Below are 23,589 nucleotides of genomic sequence, written 5' to 3'. Positions count from 1 at the left end.
CCCCTCTGCAAACACGCCAGGGGGCGCGTTTGCAGAGTGGTGTACGGAGGGGGCGTGGCCTCCAGCCCGATCCTTTTTTTTTCCCCTCTGTTTTTAGAAGGGGGGCTGTGTAGCCCCCATTCCTTTTCTTTTTTTTTGGCCCTGGGGACCCCATCCCCCAGGGCCTGCCCCCAATTTTTATTTTTATTTTTAAACGGGAAGGGGGCCGCGTAGCCCCCCTCCCCAGGCCATAATTTGCCCCGGGGACCCCATCCCCCGAGGCCATTTAAAAAACAAATGTAAACAAAATTTGGGGAGGGGGGCCACGTGGCCCCCCTCCTGGGCCACTTATGGCCCCAGGGACCCCATCCCCCGGGGCCTGGCCTCCGTTGGGGGCCGTGGGGGGGTCCCCATTCCCCCCGCCGGCTCCCCTCGTCCTGCGGGATCCGGCATTGCTTTTCCACATGGGGAGCAGCTAACATGCTGCTCCCCGTGTGGAAAACCAATCATCTTTGGTATTTGGAAGAGAGAGCAGGTTTCCTGCTCTCTCTTCTAAATACCAAAGCAGTTTGCTATGGCAGGGCGGGAGCCGCGAGGCTCCCAGCCTGCCATAGCAAACAGCAGTGTCCCGGGGGTGGGCACCCCGGGACACTGCAGGAGCCGGCCCTGGGGGGTGGCGGTCCCCAGGGCCATCATTGGCTCCAGGGGGGGCCGCACGGCCCCCCCCACTTAAGTTAAAGCCCCGGGGGGTGGTGGTCGCCGGGGCTTGGTGGTCCGTAACGGAACTCCTATTTTACATAATCAGTGCCCCGGGGAGGTGGCATCCCCGGGGCGTGTGGGGGGGCTCGAGCCCCCCCACACAGGTTTTTTTTTTTAAATTCCGGGGTGTGGCGGTCCCCGGGGCTGCAGGGGGGCCATGAGCCCCTGCATACATTAACATAAACCCCAGGGGGTGGTGGTCCCCGGGGCTGAGGGGCCCCTCTGGACCACCAGTAGATAATATATCTAACGTTCCTAAACTTTTACTAACCTTCTTTTATCTTTTGTTTATCTTAAAGAATCTCCAGAAACAATATAACTGAAAAATTCCAGTCAGAAGAATAGTCAGGTAAGGTTGTGTAACGCTATACTAATAGGCTCTATGAAAGGCTTTTCTTACTTCAGTATTTAATTACTTGTAAAACATAAATAAACTATTAACAATGAAATGCCTCTTTTGACTTTTCTTTTCTCACATTTTAAGGTACTTGCGTGACTGGGAAGGTCATCTTGGCAGCTGTTGTCCTGAAGCCTGATACCGGTAAGTTCCTTGCAATAACACCCACTGCTTTGCAGAAAAATCTCCAGAATTCTTTTAAATTGCAGAAGTCCAACGCGTAGTGATTCTAACTACCGTTGGTGAAGAAACGATAATGCCGCCTTGCTACACTGACTCTAGAAGCGCGACGGAAAACAAACACCTCCAAACGTCTAAACAGACTCGGTGAAGTGCGCATCTCCCAGAGCCAGCGCAAGCCTCAGCTGTGCTCAGGGCTCACGCATATCACAGAGACACTGCAGTGCTGACCGTGCATCAAACGACCATCTTGAGATTCCCCTTTTGAATTAAAGAAGACCAAGGTCGCCTGTCAAATGGATTTAGGGTTCTAGGAACGCTACAGTAACTTTTGCATAAAGGGGTTAGAATAGCCCCCACAGAACGCTCTACTCGTTTTCTGAGTTCCTGACAGTACCCCTCCGCAAGGGGGGTTCCCAAGTTTTGCCTTAGGAAATTGGTCATGAAAGGTCTTAATTAATCTTGGAGCATGAACATTTGATGAAGGCTCCCATGATCTTTCCTCCGGACCATAGCCCTTCCAGTCCACTAAGTAATACAGTCTCTTGTTCTTCCACTTAGAATCTAGAATTCTTTTAACCTCAAACTCCTCCCATTATCAGTTTGGATTGCTTTTGGATGTGCTCTGAGTCAAAGATGAGGTGAAGAACCTTTCAATAAGGAGACATGAAAGACTGGATGAATTCGCAAACGTGGAGGGAGTTTTAACTTAATGGTCACTGGATTTACCTTCTTTTCCACTTCAAATGGGCCTATGAATCGGGGTTAAAATTTATGATTCCCTTTGAGTCTCAAATTTTTGATACTGAGCCAGACCTTGCTACCTATTGTATGGTTCTCTCCTAGTCTTCTTCTTTTGTCTGCATAACTTTTGTACAATTCCTTCGACTTCTCTAACTTCTCTCTAGCTGTTTCATGGATATCTTTTAAATGCTGAACAAAATCCTTAGCCGCTGGGACTGAGACTTCCTAGTGTTGATCATTAAGTTCGGGTGTTGGCCATAATTTAAATAGAAAGGAGAGTGACCTGTAGAGCTATTTTGAGAATTATTCTGTGCGAATTCTGCTGCCCAAAGAAAGTCTGACCAATTCCCTTCTTGATCTAACAAAAACAATCTGAGGTACTGTTATAACTCCTGATTTGCCCTTTCTGTCTACCCATCAGTTTCTGGGTGGTAACTAGTGGAAAACCTGGTATCTATGTGTAAACCTGTGGTGAAGGCCTTCCAGAAATGAGACAAGAACTGAGTACCCCGGTCAGAAACGAGGACCTTAGGAATCCCATGTAATCTTACTATATTCAAAACCAAGTGTAAGGCCAATTCCTTAGCACTAGGAATGCCTTTGAGTGCGGCAAAATGGGCCATCTTGGTAAAGGCATCCACAAAAACCAGGATTGTGTGGTAACCCCGACTGACAGGAGGGCCCACAACAAGATCCATGGTCACCGTATGCCATGGGTGAGGAGGCATAGGCATTGGTTGGAGTAGCTCCTGAGGAGATTGACGTGTTGATTTTCCCTGAGCACAAATCCCACACCCTGATACATACTGCTTGATATCCTTCGTCATCTCTGATCACCAGAATTGCCTTTTGATCAATTCTTGACTCCTTCATGACCAGCCATGGGGTGATCATGACAATTATACAAAATGTGTTCCTGTAGTTCAGTAGTAGGTATAAACAGGGCTCCACCATGATAGGGTAAACCATTTTGGATTTCATGAGAAGGATTTGCCCCAACCCATTGCTGAAGTTCTGCTGAAGTAATAGACTCTCGTACCTTTTCTTCCAAGGTTCCACTGGTAATGGCTCCCACAATCTTTGATTCTGGTATTATCTTTTGGTCATCTATGACCATCTTTTGTTCTTCCGTTTCCAGTCTGGATAGGGCGTCTGCCTTCCCGTTTTTGCTTCTAGGGCGGTAGGTGATCACAGAATTATAATCTGCAAAGTAGAGGTACCATCTGATTTGACGAGTAGTCAAAGTCCTCTCAGATTAAAAAAATTGCAGATTCTTATGGACCGTATATACTGTCACAGTATGTCTGCTTCCATCACGTAGTGCCTCCATTCTTTGAAAGCGTCTTTAATAGCTAAAAGCTCCTTCTTGTTTATTGTATAGTTAATTTCAGCAGGAAGAAGCTTTCGGGAATGGTATGCAACTGGATGCAGTTGTCCAATCTCTTTATGTCTCTGGGATAGGACACCTCCAATGGCTTGGTCTGACGTGTCGGTTTCCACATAAAAGGGCTCAGTGGGATCCGCATGCAGGAGGATGGGTGCGGAAGTGCAACTCCTTTTAAGGGACTGAAAGGCTGCTTCCGCTTCTTCCGACCAGAAAAAAGGAACACCTTTCTTAAGCAAACGAGTTATTGGAATTATCTTCTGGAAAAAATCCTGAATAAATCTCCTGTAAAAATGAGCAAATCCAAGAAATCGCTGTATCTCTTTAACTGTCGTAGGAGATGACCAATCCAAAATAGCCTTAATCTTTTTGATATCCATGGTAATTCCCTCTGGGGACAAAGCAAAACCCAGGAAATCCATTGAACGGACATGGAATGCACATTTTTCAAGCTTGACATATAGATTGTACTCCTGCAGTTTTTTCAAGATTCCCTTTACGTGTTCCAGGTGTTCTTTTTCTGATGCAGAGTAAATCAGAATGTCGTCAATATATACGATGGCACACTTATCAATATATTGGCTCAAAACATCATTTATAAAAAACTGGAAGGCCGCCGGAGCATTACAAAGACCGTAGGGCATGACCTGATATTCATATAAACCAAACTTGGTCCTAAATGTGGTCTTCCATTCATCACCCTCTCCGACCCAGATTAGGTGGTAGGCTCCTCTGAGGTCAAGTTTAGTGTAGATCTGGGCCCCTTTAACTTGATCCAGGAGCGTAGAAATCAAGGGCAATAGATACCTATTCTTGACTGTGATTTCGTTCAGTGCGCGATAGTCAATACACGTTTGAAGATCGTCCTCCTCTTTCTTAGGTACAAAATATAACTGCGAAGAGGCTGGAGACTGAGAGGGCCGAATGAAACCGTTCTTTAAATATGTCTGGGTGTATTCTTTCAAATAAGCATCCTCTTTCTCAGTCAAGGCATAGATTCTACTGCATGGGAGAATCGCTCCTGGTTCCAGTTCGATCTTGCAATCATAGGGCCTATGAGGTGAAAGCTTCTCTGCATTGGCTTTACTGAAGACATCCTCAAATTCCCGATACATCTCTGGAATTTATTTGGTACGAAATACACAGACCGAGGCCCCATTCTCTCACGGACAGGCAGCTAGACTAGACTCCTTGGCTTGATCCTGGTCATGAAAACAAGATTCCTTGCAGAATTCGGAGTTCATCTTGATCAATCTTTTCTCCCAATCAGTTTGAGGATTATGTTCCGTTAGCCATGGGAGTCCTAAGAATAATTGGAACTGTGGCGCGTCAATCAAATTAAACTGTATTTTCTCTCGATGGCCATCTGGTAGGACAAGTTCTACCTCTTCGGTGTGACTAACTATTGGACCTAAAGAGAGATTAGTACCATCTACTGCTCTCACTGCTTCACTCTTAGTTTTTTGTATTGCTTGCAGTCCAATCCTTGAAGAAAATTTTATGTTGCAGAAGTTTCCGGTAGCCCTGGAGCAATCATCACCAAAATACCAGAATGGATAGAAGTTCTAGATTTCAAGGTTACTGGTAGGATTACATGAGGAGCAGAAGATTGTAGTGTATTTGCCAACAAATGGGTTTCCGGAGTTGTCTTTTCTTTAGCATCCACCAGTCCAACCCCTCCTACTAGTGGTGCCGCAAGTTTTCCTTCTGTGAATTTTTGGGTTTCTTTGGACAGACTTTAACAAAGTGGCCACTGACCCCGCAGTACATGCAGAGGTTATTGACTCTCCTTTTCTCCTTTTCTTCCTTCGACAAGGGTCCCCTCAAGGCTCCAATCGGCACTGGTTCTGCCAACTGAGTGCTCTCTGCTGACCTAGTTCCTTCGGATCTCATTCGATCAAACCTTGGAACACTCGGGCGAAACTTCCTTCTCTTCTCGCCCTTATGGTCTGACTGTCTGTAGTCCAACTCTAGGATCAAATCGATGAGGGCAGAAACTTCAGTAGGTCATTTGGGGAGCTGGGAAAGAGCATCTTTCAATTTGTCCTTCAAACCTCGTTAAAATAATGCAGCTCTTTTATTCTCAGGCCAGTCCGTCTCTACTATAAGCATATTGAATTGCGCCAAATAAGCAACTAATTCTCTGTTTCCCTGTCTTAATTCAGCAACTCATTGTCTGTGGCTTGAGATACACTTCTCCGATCAAAAATCCGCAGGAATTCTTTTTTGAATTTGTCAAAATCATACAGGATAGCTGAGTCTTTGGAGACCAAAGGCAAAGACCAGGTGGCTGCATCTCCACTTAAGTACAAAAGAACAAAGGCTACCCGGGAATGTGCATCAGGGAAAATGGCTGGCCGACACATGAAGTGTAAAGAGCATTGTGTAAGAAAGATCTATGCATTTTTAAGGATCGCCGCTAAAACGTTCTGGTGGGGCAAGCGGTATAACAGGGGACAAAAAGTGTATGACCTGTGTGGTGCTCTTAGTAGGTTGTGAAAAAGTGGAGCTACTTGTTTGGACATCCTGAGAAAGCAGTGAAAAACTGGTGCCTGTGAAACACCCTTCCATTCTACTAGCTAAATCTATGGTTTCCTTTCTGGAGGCCATTAAGTCTTGTCTTAATGCTTGGTTCTCCTATCTAACAGCTAGCAATTCCTTCTGTATGACTTCTAAAACTTTCCCTAAACTCTTCAAATCCACTCCTTAGGCCATTCTGCTCAGGTGAATTAAAATTTTCGTGGGCACTTCACTCTGTCATAAGACTCTTACTTGAAGTGTTCCCTGGACTTCACGGGAGCAGAACGACAAGGTTTTTCCCACTGCCTCTCCAAGGATAACTCTGGTTTCATGAAGAAAAAAAAACGGGGGATAAAGGGGTATGGGACAGAGAAGAGACAGCTGGGTCGTCTGGCCTGGTGTCTTCTACAGCTACCTCTGTTTATTTTCTGGCACCGACAACACTGTAATACACAAGCAATAATTACTAAGTTCTTCTTCATATGCAGTCAATGAAACTAAGTAAGCGCGTTATTTACTAAGCTTCTAAAAGTACCTACCCTTGAGAGACCAAGCTATTGCCCCTCTTCTATTTGATGGTTTAAATCTCAGTATTATATATTCATACTGTTGAGTGGTGGTAGATTATTATTTCCTGTGAAAATACATAACAGTGAATTTCTTGTCAAGGGTTTTTGTCTTATTTTAATATATATATATCTAATGTTCCTAAACTTTTACAAACCTTTCTTTTGTCTTTTGTTTATCTTAGAGAATCTCCAGAAACAATACAACTGAAGAATTCCAGTCAGAAGAATAGTCAGGTAAGGTTGTGTAATGCTATACTGATAGGCTCTATGAAATGCTTTTCCTACTTCAGTATCTAATTACTTGTAAAACATGAATAAACTATTAACAATGAAATGCATTTTTTGTCTTTTCTTTTCTCTTGTTTTAAGGTACTTGCGTGACTGGGAAGGTCGCCTTGGCAGCTGTTTGTCCTGAAGCCTGATACCGGTAAGTTCCATGCAATAACACCCACTGCTTTGCAGAAAAATCTCCAGAATTCTTTAAAACTGCAGAAGCTCGACGCGTAGTGATTCTAAGTACCGTAAGTGAAGAAACGATAATGCCGCCTTGCTACACTGACTCTAGAAGCGCAACAGAAAACAAACATCTAAACAGACTCGGTGAAGTGTGCAGTTCCCAGAGCCAGCACGAGCCTCAGCTGTGCTCAGGGGTCGCGCAAATTACACAGACACTGCATGCCTGACCGCGCATTAAACGGCCATCTTGAGATTCCGCTTTTTAATTAAAGCCAGTCAAGTAGATTTAGGGTTCTAGGAATGCTACAGTAACTTTCGCGTAAAGGGTTTAGAATAGCCCCCACAGAACGCTCTACTTGTTTTCTGAGTTCCTGACAGGTAGTCCCTTGTGGCAGCTTGGCGGATCTGTGGCTGCTGGACCCAATGGCTCAATTGAGTATACTGGAATCGCTCAGTGAGTGGGAGGTGGAAGTGGTTCATGCAATCATGGAAGGAGGATAGCTTAGTACCCTGGAAGAGGTCCGAAATCATGAGTCAAAGGGCCCCTTGTGAAGAGCCGGGGGGAAATACTTGGAAAAGTGTATGGGGGAATAGGGAGATGGGAATGTGGTCAGTGATGATGTTTTGGTTACTGCATCCCACACCTGGAGGGTGGTGGAGGTGGGAACACTTAGATAAGCATTGAGAGGCCTATTAGCTTTGTTCCGCCAAATTAGGTCCCAGATCGTTCTACCTGTCACCTGCCTATCTATATGGAGCCACAGTTTTGTCAGATTCTCTTAGTGACCATTCGCTCAGTACTCTTAATTGTGCCGCCCTATAGTAGGTAAGGAAGTCTGGCAGGGCTAGGCCTCCTTGCCTGCATGGCCTCGTCAGTAAATGGTAAGAAAGCTGTGCGCGCTTTCTTTCCCAAATAAATTTGAGCAGCATGGTTTTTAGCTCAGGGAAGAGTGTCCTGTCTGGTTGTATGGGGAGGCCCTGGAAAAGGTAAAGGAGACGTGGTAGTACGTTCATTTTAATTACATTGATCCTACCCATCCAGGATATGTAAGCTGTGCTACAGTTTTTGCAGTCTGCTCTTAGGCGATTAAGAAGGAAAATTAGCCTTGTTTAGGTCCGCGAGGTTGGGGGTGATTGGGATTCCGAGATATATGAGGGCTTTACAAGCCCATTGAAAGGGAGATGTCTCCTCCAGACTCCGTTGAGTGCCTGAGGGCAGGGTGAGATTTAGGATGAATGATTTAGAAAGATTAACTTTAAAGCCAGATACAGCCTCGAATTGTTCGAGTTCCCGACTAATGACAGGGAGGGAAGTGGTTGGGTCAGTGACTGACAGAAGGAAGTCATCTGCAAATAAGGAGATCTTATGATCATCCATCCCAAAGCGGATCCTAGTGACCCTTGGATTGGCCCGGACCCGTGCTGCAAAGGGTTCAATACTAAGGGCGAAAAGCAGTGGGGATAAGGGGCAGCCTTGCCTGGTCCCGCTCGCAAAGTTAAAAAAGTTCGAAGCCACCCCGTTCACCACCACTCGGGACCTAGGAGCGCGAAAGTTGGCTTGAATCATCCCGATAAAGGCGTCACAGTAGCCAAATCGGCACAGAGAGAGCTTCAGGAAAGTCCAATCAACTCAATCAAAAGCTTTCTCCGCGTCGAGCGACAATAGTGCAGCTGGGATCATCTTTTTTTGGGACTTATCGATGAGGTGGAAGATGTGCCTAAGGTTGTCGTGGGTCTGTCGCCCCTTGATGAACCCTGATTGATCGGGATGAATGAGATCAGGGAGAAATTTCTAAAGCCGGATAGCTACAATCTTTTAATATAATTTGGCATCTAAGTTAAGAAGGGCAATGGGACGATATGATGAGCATTTCTGTGGATCTTTCCCGGGTTTCGGATTAATCGAGATCAGCGCTTCGCCCATAGATGGTGTCACCGCCTGTCGGGATGAAATATCGTTAAATAACGTGGTTAGGTGCGGGCCCAAATCAGCCACAAAGGTGTGATAAAATTGAGCGGTGAAGCTGTCAGTCCCTGGCGCTTTGTGGCGTTTTAAGGAGTCAATTGCAGCATGGACCTCTTCCAGGGAAATACTCACACCAATAGCATCATTTGCGGCATCCGAGAGTTGGGGCAAGTCGAGGGCAGTTAAGTATTGTGTTTGCTCGGGCTCCCTGAGGGAGTAAGCTCGGTACAGGTTTTGATAGAAGTCATGAATTCACTGACGTGGCTCGTGCCATAGTCGTCTAGAATTTGCTTTACATATTCTTTCTCTTGCTTGACCCACAATTGTTTAGCTAAGATTGTGCTTGCTTTATCCTTCCCTCTGTAGCCTCTAGGCTTTCTTTGGTTTGGAGTCTCCTGAGGGAGGAGGCAAGGGAGATGCAGTGGCCCCTGATAAGTGCCTTGAATGTATCTCAGTTGGTCGCTAGAGATGTGTCGGTAGGGTCATTAAGTAGGAAGAAGTCTCTGATCGCTTTGTGAAGCTCATCTCGATGTAGCTGGTCTCTACATAAGAGCTCCGGGAAATACCATCTCATAGAGTCCTGATTATTGAGGACAAGGTAGCCTCCATTCAAAAGCAATGTAGGAGTTGGAATAATAGTGGGAACTGGAGTTCCTTTTAAATAACAACCCAAATTAGAGGCAAACACATTACAGACACCATAAATCCTTAGAAGCTGACAAACGAGAGAATGACAAGCAGTGGAGCTGAATTCCTCCCCTGTAAGAAAATCTTTGCTTTTAGCCTGTTGACAATGAAATGCAAATGGCAGGGACCACAATTTGTGTATATAACTGCTCCCAAGAAATGTATATCTACCTACCAGGAAGTGTTTCATACAAGCAGTGAACTGAAATGTAGAGATAGGTAACAAAATAACCCTGTGTATTAACCAGACTACAGATCGTGTTTCTGCTATTGTAAATGGAAGCTGTTCAGGTTTCTCTAAGTGCAACATGGAATAACCAGCATCTTTCGTAGCCATTGATTGCTGGCTATTTGTCAAAATAAACGGTAAGAACAAAGCAGTGGAACTGAGATAATGCCAGGGAACACAACTGATCTTAAGTGTTTGGAGAGTCCAACTAAATTGCGTGATGGATCTAAGTTGGTTCTAACCATCATATAATGTAGACATATCATTATACACAATATCAGTAACAGACAATACAATATTATCTAAGGTATAAATGTGAGATGACAAGGTAATAATACTGGTCTCTACTACAGCAAGTACTTTATCCAAATTATCTTGATCGATTTGGCGTAAATGTACTGCAGCTTCCATTTGTGACGATTTCCAAATTTCATTATAAGCCACATAAACAAATCATATAGAACAGGGGGGTTTTACTTTTGGACAGAATGGAAATCAGCCAAATTCATGTCTTCAAAAAGGAGAGAAAGATGATGTTTCATGGCAGACAATGCGGAATGTTCTAAACATTGTTGATATAATTTACCCACATAGTAATTGGTACCAGTGTTAGGGTATGTGGATTGAGAATATCGAGGATCAGGTCTATTTGATTTGAACCCAGATGGCGAGTTGAAAAAACGAGCATGACAAACATTAGTGTCTATCGGCCATAGTAACCACCCACCCAGAACCATACCTGGAAAACAAAATGTACCATTTTGTATCATTATATGCAATTGCTCTTCATTATAATTTGTATAAGATTGCACATTATTGAAAGGGGCAAGGGATGGAATAGTTGGGAAATTCAAGTCTTTAATTTTAACCAGTCCTAGACAAGTAGTCTGCTGGACTTTGTTATTTAAATGAGACAAGCACGAAATAGAGATTCTGTACCTCGGACTTGCCAGGACTTAGTGCCCCAAACTGACTTTAAGTCTATATTATCTTTCCAATAATCAAAGCCTTTCAGGGCTAGTTCCTCATGAAGGATGCTGTATAGATTAGCTTAGTTAGTGTAAGCATATATTTCTTGGAGAGAGTAGGAACCAATTTAAAATAGTATGATTTCGGGTCTGAAGCATTATAACTGGTAAAATATGTATTCTTCAACCTTGCTGTTTTTGAGGTGGAGTTGGGCAATTCTCTCATTGAGTTTAATTATATTGGGGACACTGTCCATTCATTCTATGCAAAAAATGACAGCCATATTGTTGATAATAGAACAAATTGGCTGTCATGATCCTCCAGCTCATCCTCCAGCTCAGTGTGTTTTTGTTACAACTTTTCAAACAAACAGCGCAGTGTGCGCTAATTGCACTGACAAGACTCATAACCATTGCTGCAAACACAAGTTCCATTGGTATTATCTCATACTGGCCAGTGTGCATCTTTGTTATTCATCAGGAGTGCAAGTTCCGTTTTGACAATATTAAGGAGTGTATGTTATTACTAAAAAACTGTCTGACCTAAGCTTCCAGGAAGAATATGCTCCAAAATTATTTTTAGTAGTTCCCATTTTGTAACCTTTTGGTCTATTTTGTTTTATTTTAGCCAAGTTTGCGTTATTTTTTATTTTGCTGTGTTGCAGCCACCGTAATTATGCTCCAGCTATAAAAGACCACCACGCCCAGCCGCGGCCTTGCAGATTATTCGTGCTGCGATGCCTGAAGTCTAAAGCCGTTCTCTTCCCGCTCGGGTGCAGCTCTGCCGGTAGGATTGCTCTCGTTCTTGTACGGCGCTCCCGGTGATATTCCCCTTCCGGTCCTTGGTGCTGTGACAGCCGCAAAGGTAGGAGATAACAGTTTTTTTGCTTTTCTGGTCTATCCTTGGATTTTGAAGGAAGGTGCACGCTCCCATTCAAAGACACTCCATGGCAAGAAAGTATGCTTAGTGTCTAATTGCGCTAATATTCATGAACTCGCTATGTGAGCTGACATTCACGGAACTTGTGGGAATTAAAAGAGAGAAAGGATAATTACAATAATAGTGCTAATTATTAAATGATGAAATTAATATGCACATATGATTGTTTTTAAGGAGCGCACATATGATGAGTAACGTACAAACTTAAAGAGAACCTTTAAAACCAAGATATTCAGAGTTTATTTAATCGTGTGATATTGTGAAATCTCCTCAAAGACATTGTAGAAGTTATTCACAGATAGTGTGATTCTTTGCCTCAAATCATATAGAAAATCTTCAAAGAAATTTTTTGAACAATTCTCAAAGAACTTTGGGCCATATGTATGAAAATGTCCATTTGCGATTCTCAAATAGCGATTTTTTACGAATCGCTATTTGAGAATCGCAAAATGCTATGTATGTAGGATTTGCAATTAAAATTGTGAATCCTACATATTCCTTAATTGCGAATCGCAAATTGTGATTGGCATTTAAGGAATACCTCCCTATTTATTCCTATGGGCCTAGAGGCCCATAGGAATGAATGGGAAGACATTCTCAATTTGCGATTCTCAATTAGAGAATCGCAAATTGAGAATTCAATTTCAAGGGTGCCAGGGTGTCAAAAAGGCACCCTGTTGCACCCCTGAAATGTGCATGTGACACACATACATGCATTAAGGGCATGTATATGTGCCACATGGCACTTTGAAAAATGCAAAAAAGTGCATTTTTCAAAGACATCGCAAATTACCACCAACTTGAAGTTGGTGGTAATTTGCGATTCCTTAGGGCCAAATGGCACTTTTTCGGTGCTTCTTACATTGAATTTAAGGAATCACAATTTGCGATTCCTTAAATGCCATTGCAAAATAGGGAATCACAACATTTGTGATTCCTTATTTTGCGAGGGGTGTGTTGTGTCACACATTGGACACTGCTGATTTGCGAATAATTTGCTGATTGTTTTATTTCAGGTAAGAGTGGTTCTTAGTGCATGTAATATATTTAGATCTATAAGGAAAATACTACAATTTAGAGCTCAATTGTGGTTTGCTGTCATTCCAGATCTCCCTCCCTGCAGTACCCTCCCTAATTCCCTTGCCCTCATCTGGCCACTTTGATCCTCTGGTGTTTTTTACTCAGGGTCAGAGCTGCCGGAAGGTGGGCCTCTTGAGGGTACTGCTCCTGAGGAACTATACACTTCTGACATTGGCATAGTTAGCAGAATTTAAATATAAATTCTCAGAGTCAGAGACAGTGTAATATTGCAAGTCAGAAAACATGGAATTTATGGCATCAACATCCCAATCATCCAAATATAACATGGGTACTATGACATCACCCATGGAAATCCGAACACATATGGTAACTGCATGGTCTCCATAGGACAAATATATTGAATGATACTTCATCTTGTACAATTACATCCGTGACTGAGACCACTAAAATTTTAACTAGGGACGGGTCTCTTTTCATTTTATGTGAGGAAGAATGTGGGGCCAGCACTCTGTTGATCAGTTCTGCAGCAAAACGTTCTGGGACGTAGTGTCCATTGATTAAAAGGAAAGGAAACTGTCACAAATCCAATTCACATAAAAAAGAATACCATAGAAAACATGATCAAAATACCTATCCATGATGGGACTAGATAAGTGTGTTTTAACCAGGAGATAAAGTAGCAAATTTGTGCTAGTATTGTTGGCAAAACTGAAGACAACGAAGAACTGTGTGAATAAAAATCTTGATCAATATAATAACCAGACGTACTCAGCTGGAATAAAGGAGGCTGTGATTCTGCAAGTAGACTTGCTCCTGTAATGCAGCAGGGTTCTCGACTGCAGCAGCGGCAACCCAATGAACTTGAAACTTGAAAAATAGAATGCATAAAAGCTGGCATTACTCCAAACATAGTTTGAAATGAGGTCACGAGGCCGGAGCCCACAAGTTTAAAATGTGGACCAGGCCCGTGGCATCAGACACTTTAAATATCTGATGCATCAGTTCACCGAAATGTAGGGGGAAATTTGTGTTTAACAATGACTGTATTTTACTAGAAGTTCTCGCCACCTGCAATTCAAAGGTTTCACAAGCTGAAGTGAGAGCAACTTCTTTTTGAAACAATAACCCTTTGAGTCTGCTTAGCTTATTGAAATCTGTTTTCAAACTTTGAATAAAAAGGCCACAATGAACTATCAACACTCCTGTGTGGAGGGGGAAACAGGGCATTGTTGCAGCAAGTAACTAACTGGGAAACCGACACTACATACGGGATTTCTGCCCGCAGACTGCAACAGTCCTGATTATTAAGGACAATATAGCTTCCATTCAAAAGCAATGTAAGAGTTGGAATAATAGCGGGAACTGGAGTTCCTTTTAAATAACAAGCCAAATTAGGGGCAGACACATTACAGGTGCCATAAATCTTTAGAAGCTGACAAACAAGGAAATGACCTGCAGTAGAGTTGCATTCCTCACCTGTAAGGAAATCCTTGCTTTTAGCCCGTTGTCAATGATATGCAAATGGCAGGCACCACAATTATTGTATATGCCTCCTCCCAAGAAATTCATATCTACCTACCAGGAAGTGTTTCATACACGCAGTGAACTGAAAAGTAGAGATAGGTAACAAAATAACCCTGTGTATTAACCAGTCTGCAGCTGATGTTTCTGCTGTGGAAGCTGTTCAAGTATCTCTAAGTGCAACATGGAATAAACAGCATCTTGCGTAGCCATTGATTGCTGTCTACTTGTCAAATTAAACGGTAAGAACAAAGCAGTGGAATTTAGATAATGCCAGGGAACACACCCGTTCTTAAGTGTTTGGAGTGTCCAACTAAATTGCGAGATTGATTTAAGTTGATTCTAACCACCATATATTGTAGACATATCATTGTGCACATTATCAGTAACAAACAATACAATATTATCTAAGGTATAAATGTGAGATGACAAAGTATTTATACTGTTGTCTATCACAACAAGTACTTTACGCAAATTATCTTGATCGATTTGGCGTGAATGTACTGCAGCTTCCATTTGTAACTATTTCCAAATTTCATTATAAGCTGCATAAACAAATCGTTTATAACGGGGGGATTTTGGACCCAAATGGAAATCAGCTAAATTCATGTCTGCAGACAGGAGAGACAGATGATGTTTCATGGCAGACAATGAGGAATGTTCTAACCATTGTTGATATAATTTACCCACATTATTGAAAGGGGCTAGGGATGGAATACTTGGAGTATTCATTTTTTTTATTTCTAACCAGTCCTAGACAAGTAGTCTGCTGGACTGTGTTATTTAAATGAGACAAGCACGAAATAGAGATTCTGTACCTTGGACTTGCCAGGACTTAGTGCCCCAAACTGACTTTAGGTCTATATTATCTTTCCAATAATCATAGCCTTTCAGGGTTAGAACGCTGTATAGATTAACCTAGTTTGAGTAAGCATATATTTCTTTGAGGGAGTAGGAACCTATTTAAAATAGTATAATTTCGGGTCTGAAGTATTATAACTGGTGAAATATGGATACTTCAGTCTTTCTGTTTTTGAGCCACCACGAGGTGGAGTTGGGCAATTCTCCCATTGAGTATAATTATATTGGGGACACTGTCCGTTCATTCTATGCAAACAATTACATTCATAATGTTGATAATAGAAGAAATTGGCATAGTTAGTAGAATTTAAATATAAATCCTCATTGTCAGAGAGAGAGTGTAATATTGCAATCCAGAAAACATGGATCTCATAGCATCAGCATCCCAATCATCCACATGTAACACAGGTACTATGACATCACCCATGGAAATTTCGAACACATATGGTATCTGCATAGTCTCCGTAGGACCAAATATATTGAATGGTACTTTATCTCATACAATTACATCCGTGCCTTAGACTGCTGAAATGTTAACTAGACACTGATCTCTTTTCATTTTATGTGAGGAAGAATGTGGGGCCAGCTCTCCGTCGACCAGTTCTGCAGCAGAATGTTCTGGGAGGTATTGTCCAATGATTAAAAGGAAAGAAAACTGTCACAAATCCAATACACATGAAAAAGAATACCACAGTAACCCGAGCAAGATCTATTGACGATGGGACTAGATAAGTGCGTTTTAACAAGGAGATGAAGATGCAAATTCGTGCTAGTGTTGCGGGAAAAACTGAAGACAATGAAGAACTGTCTGAAGAAAAGTCATCTTGATCAATATAATAACCAGAAGTACTCAGCTGGAACAAAGGAGGCTGTGATTCTGCATGTAGACTTGATTCTTGTATCGCAGCAGGGGTCTCGACTGGAGGATCAAAATAAACAATGTCCATTACGGAGTGAGAAGAAGTTGTAACAGGAACCAGGTCAATGGAGCATGAAGAAGGTGTAACAGGTACCAGGTCAACTGAAGACTTGACATCCCCCTCCTGCAGCCGTGGAGAATCAGCAAGGATGGTGGTCACAGGCTGTAAAGTGACTTTCTGTGTATGAACACCTCGAGAAATACTATTTAGGATTGGCCATATGGTGTAACCTGACATGTTCAATGGAAACAAAGCCATTATTGTTTGCATCCTGGAAGTGTAGGTAAATCATAGTTTGGATACCCTGAAGACGAAGCACTTAAACCAGAGCACAGTAGGAGGGAGCAAATTCTTTCTTAATCACTAATCACTATTCACCCACCCAGGGATATTTTAGGGAGGTTATTAAGCACTGGTTGAACCCCATACAGATGAGTTAACCAGCCACGATATGTACCTAATACCCTTGATGTTAAAGACTGCTTTAAGTCAATGTTCATCCGCTCCACAACAGAATTGCCCCTGGGCCTTTATGGAGATGAGAAATGCACCTGCACCCCCATCAACGCCATTGAATCACGGTACGCCTTGGAGCCGAAAGCCGGACCCTGGTCCGAATGGAAGGCGCCACAGGCATAAGTTCCAACAAAGACTTGCAAATCCTTAATAATAGTTTGAGTGACAGCTGAGCACTGAGGCCAGACTCAAGGGAATCTAGAGCAAGAATCTACTGCAAACAAAATATATTTGAATGCATTATCTTAAACAAGGGGAGTGCAATTATCAAGATAAATACTGCCAAAAGGCTGATTTGAAATATATGGATGTGTCTGTGGTGGACAGGACACAGTCTAATGTTAATTTGTTAACAAACATCACAACATAGGGCATAACGATGAGCTTGCTGGTATAAGCCTCGCCACCAATAACATTGCTGTAAAAGTGGAACAGTGGCAGCAGCCCCTGTATGCACAGAGGCCATCCCCTCATGAGCAGCTACTATCAAAGAGTGTCTGCGGTCTGAGTTGGGTATCAAGTGATCACCCACTGTAGGAATTGTTACAGAGGGACCTTTCTTACACACCACGAGTGTGAACGAGTCAGGATCAGAATTCTTAAGAGCTAAAAGCAGTGCTTTCTGATCGTTCAAATGTGCTGTACAGTCTCCTTGAGACTGAGTATGAATCAAAGTGGAGTTGAAAACACCATCGATCATAGTGCCTACAACAATAGCGCAAGCTGCAGAATAAATCTGCTTAGAACCAATGGCCTGTTTTTCTAAACCATCAGTGTAAATGATACATTTATACTGATCAAGAGGAAGAAGTGAAGAAGGCAGAGGATGAACATGTTCATAATGAAGAAACTCTTGTGTTTGCAAGAAAGGGTCAAAAACAATGGAAACATCAACAGATGTTAAAGACGTAGCCCATTGAATCCAATGAGGGTGAAAGGCATTTGAATTAGGAACACTATGTAAATGCCTCTAAGGCAGGCACATGTGCAATGAGAAAGATGTGTTTATCTTGAGTAAATGGTCATTCTTTAAGGATGGCCATTTGCACCATAGTCAAAATGTTCTCGGTTTGAAGACAAAAGCATTTCAGCAGAAGTGTACAACCGCGATTTTTAAGTGATGGGGACTGTGTCTCCTTCATTGAATGTTACATTAGTGAAACCAATTGACCATAATCGTGGTATTAATCCTGGTCTGTAGGAACTGCGTCGCTAGCAGATCTGACTGCAAATCACCTAGGACCGCAGTATGTTCTGGAAGCCAGGAAGAAATGGCATAAAGTAGGGTGTATCAAATAATAAAGAGGTTGAATTCGCCGAGGATAGTGAATGTATGTTCTACGGTAATTTACAAATTCAAGCAGAGACTGCATTTTTTTGAGCATAGAAGGGGGTTGCAATGGAGCACATTGTTTCAAAAATGAGGGGCCAAACCCCTACCATCATTGGTAAATTCATAACCAAGAAAAAGCACAGCAAGGAGCTCAATGTGCGACTTTGTAAAATTGAACTTGTAACCAAGTTCAGAGAATCACGTAATAATAACATCCACTCTCGCCAAATGAGTATAGTTCATCATTGGTAAGGTATATGTCATCGACATAGGACAAAGCTTCAGGATCAATGTCATATAAAAGGGACACAATATGCACTGTAAAGACACCGGGGCAATTCTTATACCCCATTGGTAAATGGGCATATTGGCACTGGGAATCGAGGGCGATAATTTCAGACCAGCCACGGCTCTCAGGAGCCAGGTTGTGACTGAAAGAATCGTTAGAAATATCTAGCGTAGTCTTGAATGTTTTATGGACAATATTTTTAACCAGAGCTGTCCTATGCGTATTCTGCACTGCGAAAGACTGTGTATAACTATTCAAATGTCTGTAATCCAAGACGATGTGATAGGAACTATCAGGTTTCAAAATCGGAAACCGAGGATTATTCATACAAGGGACACAGGTGTCAGGACTGTCAGACCAAGGGTATTAGGAAAGTCATCAGTCAGGGTTAAATATTAAGAAATAATACTCTGAAGAAGAAGCGCGGTCTTTCAAGTTCAGGTAGAGACCAAACGGAACCCAAGATGGCTGCCGAGATAGGAACGTTGGAGCAGCAGGTTAGCGCTCTAGCATTCCTTTACAATCACGATGTTACAGGTGCAGAGCCGTCACAGCGGCGCACTTCACCAAGTTCCTGAGGAGAGTAGGTCGAGTGGAGAGACGCGTCGCGAAGTTTAGTCAGGGAAGTCACTTTGTCGCGTTCACAGCACATGAGAATTCCGAGTAGTGCCTTGAGAAGTAGTTTGTTCGAGGAAGAAGAAATTACCTGAGAGAAAAGAAGTTTGCAAGTAAGACTGTTCCAATTGCATGTATGTTACAGATGGAGAATTGTTTTAGTATCCAGTTCGCATTTTCAGTTTAGTCAAAAGGCTCCCTCTCATGCAACGGTAGGGAAATACAAACTGGTTGGTCGCTAAAAGGTAGCGCTAATACAGGAAAAGAACAGTGCGGAGAATGTATAAGACAATTATCCTAGAATAACCGGAGTTTTAGGTATCGCATTTTAGGAGGCGAGAATTACAGTTCCTGAAGAGAGAAAAATGAAGCACGCACATCAGTAGTTGATAGAGAAGCGTAGCTTGCATAAAATAGTAGGCGAGGTGCGAAGCTCGCACCGGAGTTCCTGAGGAAAGAATAGTACCCATAGGAAGAAAGGAGAGAAAAGACTCATATACATAAAAACATCGAGAAAACAAGAGAACAAGGATGTGTACATAAACCTACCCACCTTACACAGAATCCAGTTGAAGAGCGCAATCTGAGTTCGAGGGTAAGGAGTCCCCTAGAAAAGGGAAAAACACAAGCATTAGAAGAGTAGAGGAAAAGGCCAGAATAAGAGTAATAATATTCCATTTATAGTTGCAGCGACAACGCAGGAACTACGCAAGATAGTAGTCCAAAGAAAGAAAGAAGAGGAGCATTGGTCACAAGAGGATAGGGTAGGTACACTGAGGGAGAATTCACAGTACACAAGGATCAAGATAGAACTAGGAAATTATAAGGAGTATAACAATCATTTTTCTTTTATAGAGAAGACTTCACCTATCCAGTCTCTTAAGAAGATAGAAGAGCGACATACCGAAGAACCGAGAAGGTCGAAAAGTGACTGTCTATTCTCTGTCCCATCCCCTTTCCCCCCCTAGAGTTCCTCGGTGTCCTCGCATACTAAGAGCGTTGAGCACTGGGAACGCTGGGAGTGGCATTGGGAACTTGCGACATTCTGCTCCCGTGTGTAGAGTCAGGAGGTCAGGCACGCCTTGACAGAGTGAAGTGCCCACGTAGTTGTTCGCACTCGAGCAGAATGGCGGAAGGATTGGACCTAAAAAAGTTAGGAGACATCCTGGAGGGAATTCAAAGGGAGTTGGGTTTAGTGAGAGAAGAGAATAGGGAGTTGAGGAAAGAAACTACAGATTTAACCTTAAAGATGAATAGTATGGTGTCTGGTCCAAGATATTCCGCATATCCTGAAGGAAGTTCCAGTGATGCACCAGACTCCCAACCTAAGGTCACTACACAAGGAATTCACTCCCTGTCCCCAGTAATTCCTTTGGCACCCCCTGAACGTTTCAGTGGAGACCCCCAAAAGGCGCAAGTTTTCCTAACACAATGTACATTACACTTTATGTGTCGTCCAGCACTTTTCCCCGATGCGCAGTCTCGCGTGGCATTTATCCTGTCTTATTTAAGTGGGGATGCAGCGTCTTGGTCCATGCCCTTGGTGACCAGCAATGCTCCGCTCTTATATGATTTAGATGATTTTAAAAAAGAATTCCCCCAAATCTTTGACAGAAGAAGAGTCTCACAGGCAACTGATAACGAATTATTGGAAATCAGACAAGGCAATCGAGATTTGGTGGCATATTTAGCTCAGTTCAATAAATTGGTGGTGGAGACAGAATGGCCGGAGAACAAGAGAGCAGCTGTGTTCTACAGAGGTTTGAGAGACGAATTAAAGGATGCATTAGCACAAGTACCTAATCGACCTGCAGAATTTCGGCACTAATAGATCTAGTTTTAGAAATCGATTTCCGTCAGAGTGAGAGAAGAGGAGAGAGGAAACGAGACAATCGCCCCAGTGTGGCCAGATTTGATCATGTGAGAACAGAAAGCAGCAAGGAAAATGACTCGACTCGTGGGAGTGAACCTATGCAAATAGGAACCATCCGAGGACCGCTCTCTAAAGCGGAGAAGGAAAGACGGAGGGCGAACAAGCAGTGTCTATATTGCGGCGCTTCTGGATATTTTGTCCGGGATTGTCCTAAGAAGCCCAAACAGAAGACGTCGGAAAACGCCTTGCACCATCAGTAAGTGGAGTTGGACTGGTGGTTGCTAATACAGAAACAGCTCCAACCAAACATACCTTGGCGCACACCTTACAGTCGGCAGCTCCACATTTGGTGATGATGATGACGTTACGGTACAGAGAAAGAACCTTGAAACAAGTAACTGTTATGGTTGACTCAGGGGCGACAGGCAACTTTTGTGATTTAAAATTTGCAGTGAAGATCGGACTAAAGGCAATTATGAAGGAAAAGAGTGAGGCTGTCAGAGCGGTCGATGGAACAAATCTATCATCAGGGCCCATAGTGAGCCATACGGAACCAGTGGAATTGGAATCTGAGGAAGGACATCGAGAAAGTTTACAATTCAATTTAATTGATGCTCCACAGTTCCAGTTGATTCTGGGGCTGCCATGGCTCACAGAGCACAACCCTACCATCGATTGGGAAGCGCATACAGTAACACTAAACTCCAAATACTGTAGAGAAAACTGTTATCAGGAATGTCAACGAGATCAAGAGAAGACGCCCACTTTTCATTTAAGTGAAAGAGAATCCGCAATCTGTGAAGCGGAGGCTGAGAAGCTTCCCCCACATAGGGGTTATGATTGTAAAATTTAATTAGAGCCAGGATGCAGTCTCCCTTGTAGCAGAATTTATGCCTTGACTGAGCGGGAAGATGAACATTTGAAAAAATATCTACAGAAGTATTTAGAAAATGGATTTATAAGACCATCACAATCCCCAGTCTCTTCTCCACTTTTTTTTATCGCGAAGAAAAGTGGAGAATTGAGAACGTGTATAGACTACAGTGCAATTAATCGGATAACTATTAAGAATCGATATCCTTTGTCGTTAATCTCCGTACTGTTGGACCAGGTGAAGGAAGCCAAGATCCACACCAAGCTGGATTTACGAGGGGCGTACCATCTAGTCCGAATTCGTGAAGGAGACGAATGGAAGACGGCATTCAGGACAAAACATGGGCTTTTTGAATATCAAGTAATGCCCTATGGCTTGTGCAACGCCCCAGCCGCTTTTCAACATTTCATAAATGATGTGTTGAAAGAATTCATTGATAGAAACGCCATCGTGTACATTGATGACATTCTAATCTACTCGAACACTGTAGAAGAACACACAGAGCACGTTAAGATCTTGCAGAGATTGCGAGAAAACAGTTTGTTTGTCAAATTGGAGAAATGTGCTTTTAGCGTATCCTCTGTGGAGTTCTTAGGTTTTGTGCTAGCCCCAACTGGAGTGACCATGGATGAGAACAAGATCAAGGAGGTGTTGGAATGGGAGTCTCCAAAAATGGTAAAAGAAATCCAGAGTTTCATAGGATTTGCGAATTAGGTTCATTCCAAGCTTTTCTCAGAAATTGATTCCAATGACAAGGTTACTCAAGAAGGGAGTCCATTTTGAATGGACTTCGGAAGCAGAAAAATCATTTAATCAACTAAAGAAGGACTTCACCACGGCACCAATACTGCTCCATCCAAATCCATCTGAGCCATTCTTTGTGGAAACCGATGCCTCCAATGGGGCCTTGGGGAGTGTGTTGTCTCAAAGACACAAAAGCACCGGGCAGCTGCATCCAGTGGCTTATCGTTCTAGGAAGTTAACGGCAGCAGAAGCCAACTACACAATTACTGAGAAAGAGCTGTTAGCTATCAAAGATGCGTTCAAAGAATGGAGGCATTACCTGATGGGGGCGAGACATGTGGTAACTGTTTATACTGACCATCGAAACTTAAAATTTATGAAGTCAGCCAGAACCTTAACCCCCAGACAATTACGTTGGTCCCTATACTTCGCGGATTATGACTTTGTCATTACTTACCGTCCTGGTTCACAAAATGGTAAGGCCGATGCTTTGTCCCGAAGAGGAACTGAAGGGGTTACAGAAGAAGTCAAGGTGCAGACAATCCTACCAGCAGAGAAGATAATTGGGGCGGTATTGAGTGAGTCGCAAGAAGAGCAAGATCAAGTATCGATGCCTCTGGCTGAAATGGAGAGTTGGGTTAAAGAAGATCCTGGGCGAGAGATACGTGGAGGTTTACCGTATCATCATGGAGCTCTTTATCTGCCAACACTCGAAATGCAGCAAAAGGCCTTGAAAGAAAGTCATGATGACATCTTGGCTGGGCACAAGGGCATTGCAAAGACTGAAGACCTGGTGAGACGGCGTTTTTGGTGGCCAAACATCATAAAGGATGTGAGACATTACGTAACCACTTGTGAGACTTGCGCTAGGGGGAAGTCTGAACGACAAGTGCCTAAGGGGTTACTGCAACCCTTGCCCACTCCCCCTCACCCATGGCACAATATAATCTTAGATTTAATAGTTGATTTACCGTCTAGTAAAGGTTTCGACACAATATTGGTGTGCGTAGACGCATTTACCAAGATGGCCCATTTCATACCATTAAAAGGGGTTCCCACGGCAGCAATCTTGGCACAGGCCTTTAGTCAGAACATAGTTCGAGCTCATGGAATCCCTAAGGTGTTGATATCAGACAGGGGCTCCCAATTCTTATCGTATTTCTGGAAGGCCTTCACACAAAAATTGAGTATAGATTCTAGGTATACCACTAGCTATCACCCAGA

This window comes from Triturus cristatus, chromosome 10 (genome assembly GCF_964204655.1).
Source record: "Triturus cristatus chromosome 10, aTriCri1.1, whole genome shotgun sequence".
Lineage (NCBI taxonomy): Eukaryota > Metazoa > Chordata > Amphibia > Caudata > Salamandridae > Triturus > Triturus cristatus.
Note: the sequence above shows the minus strand (reverse complement) of the source record.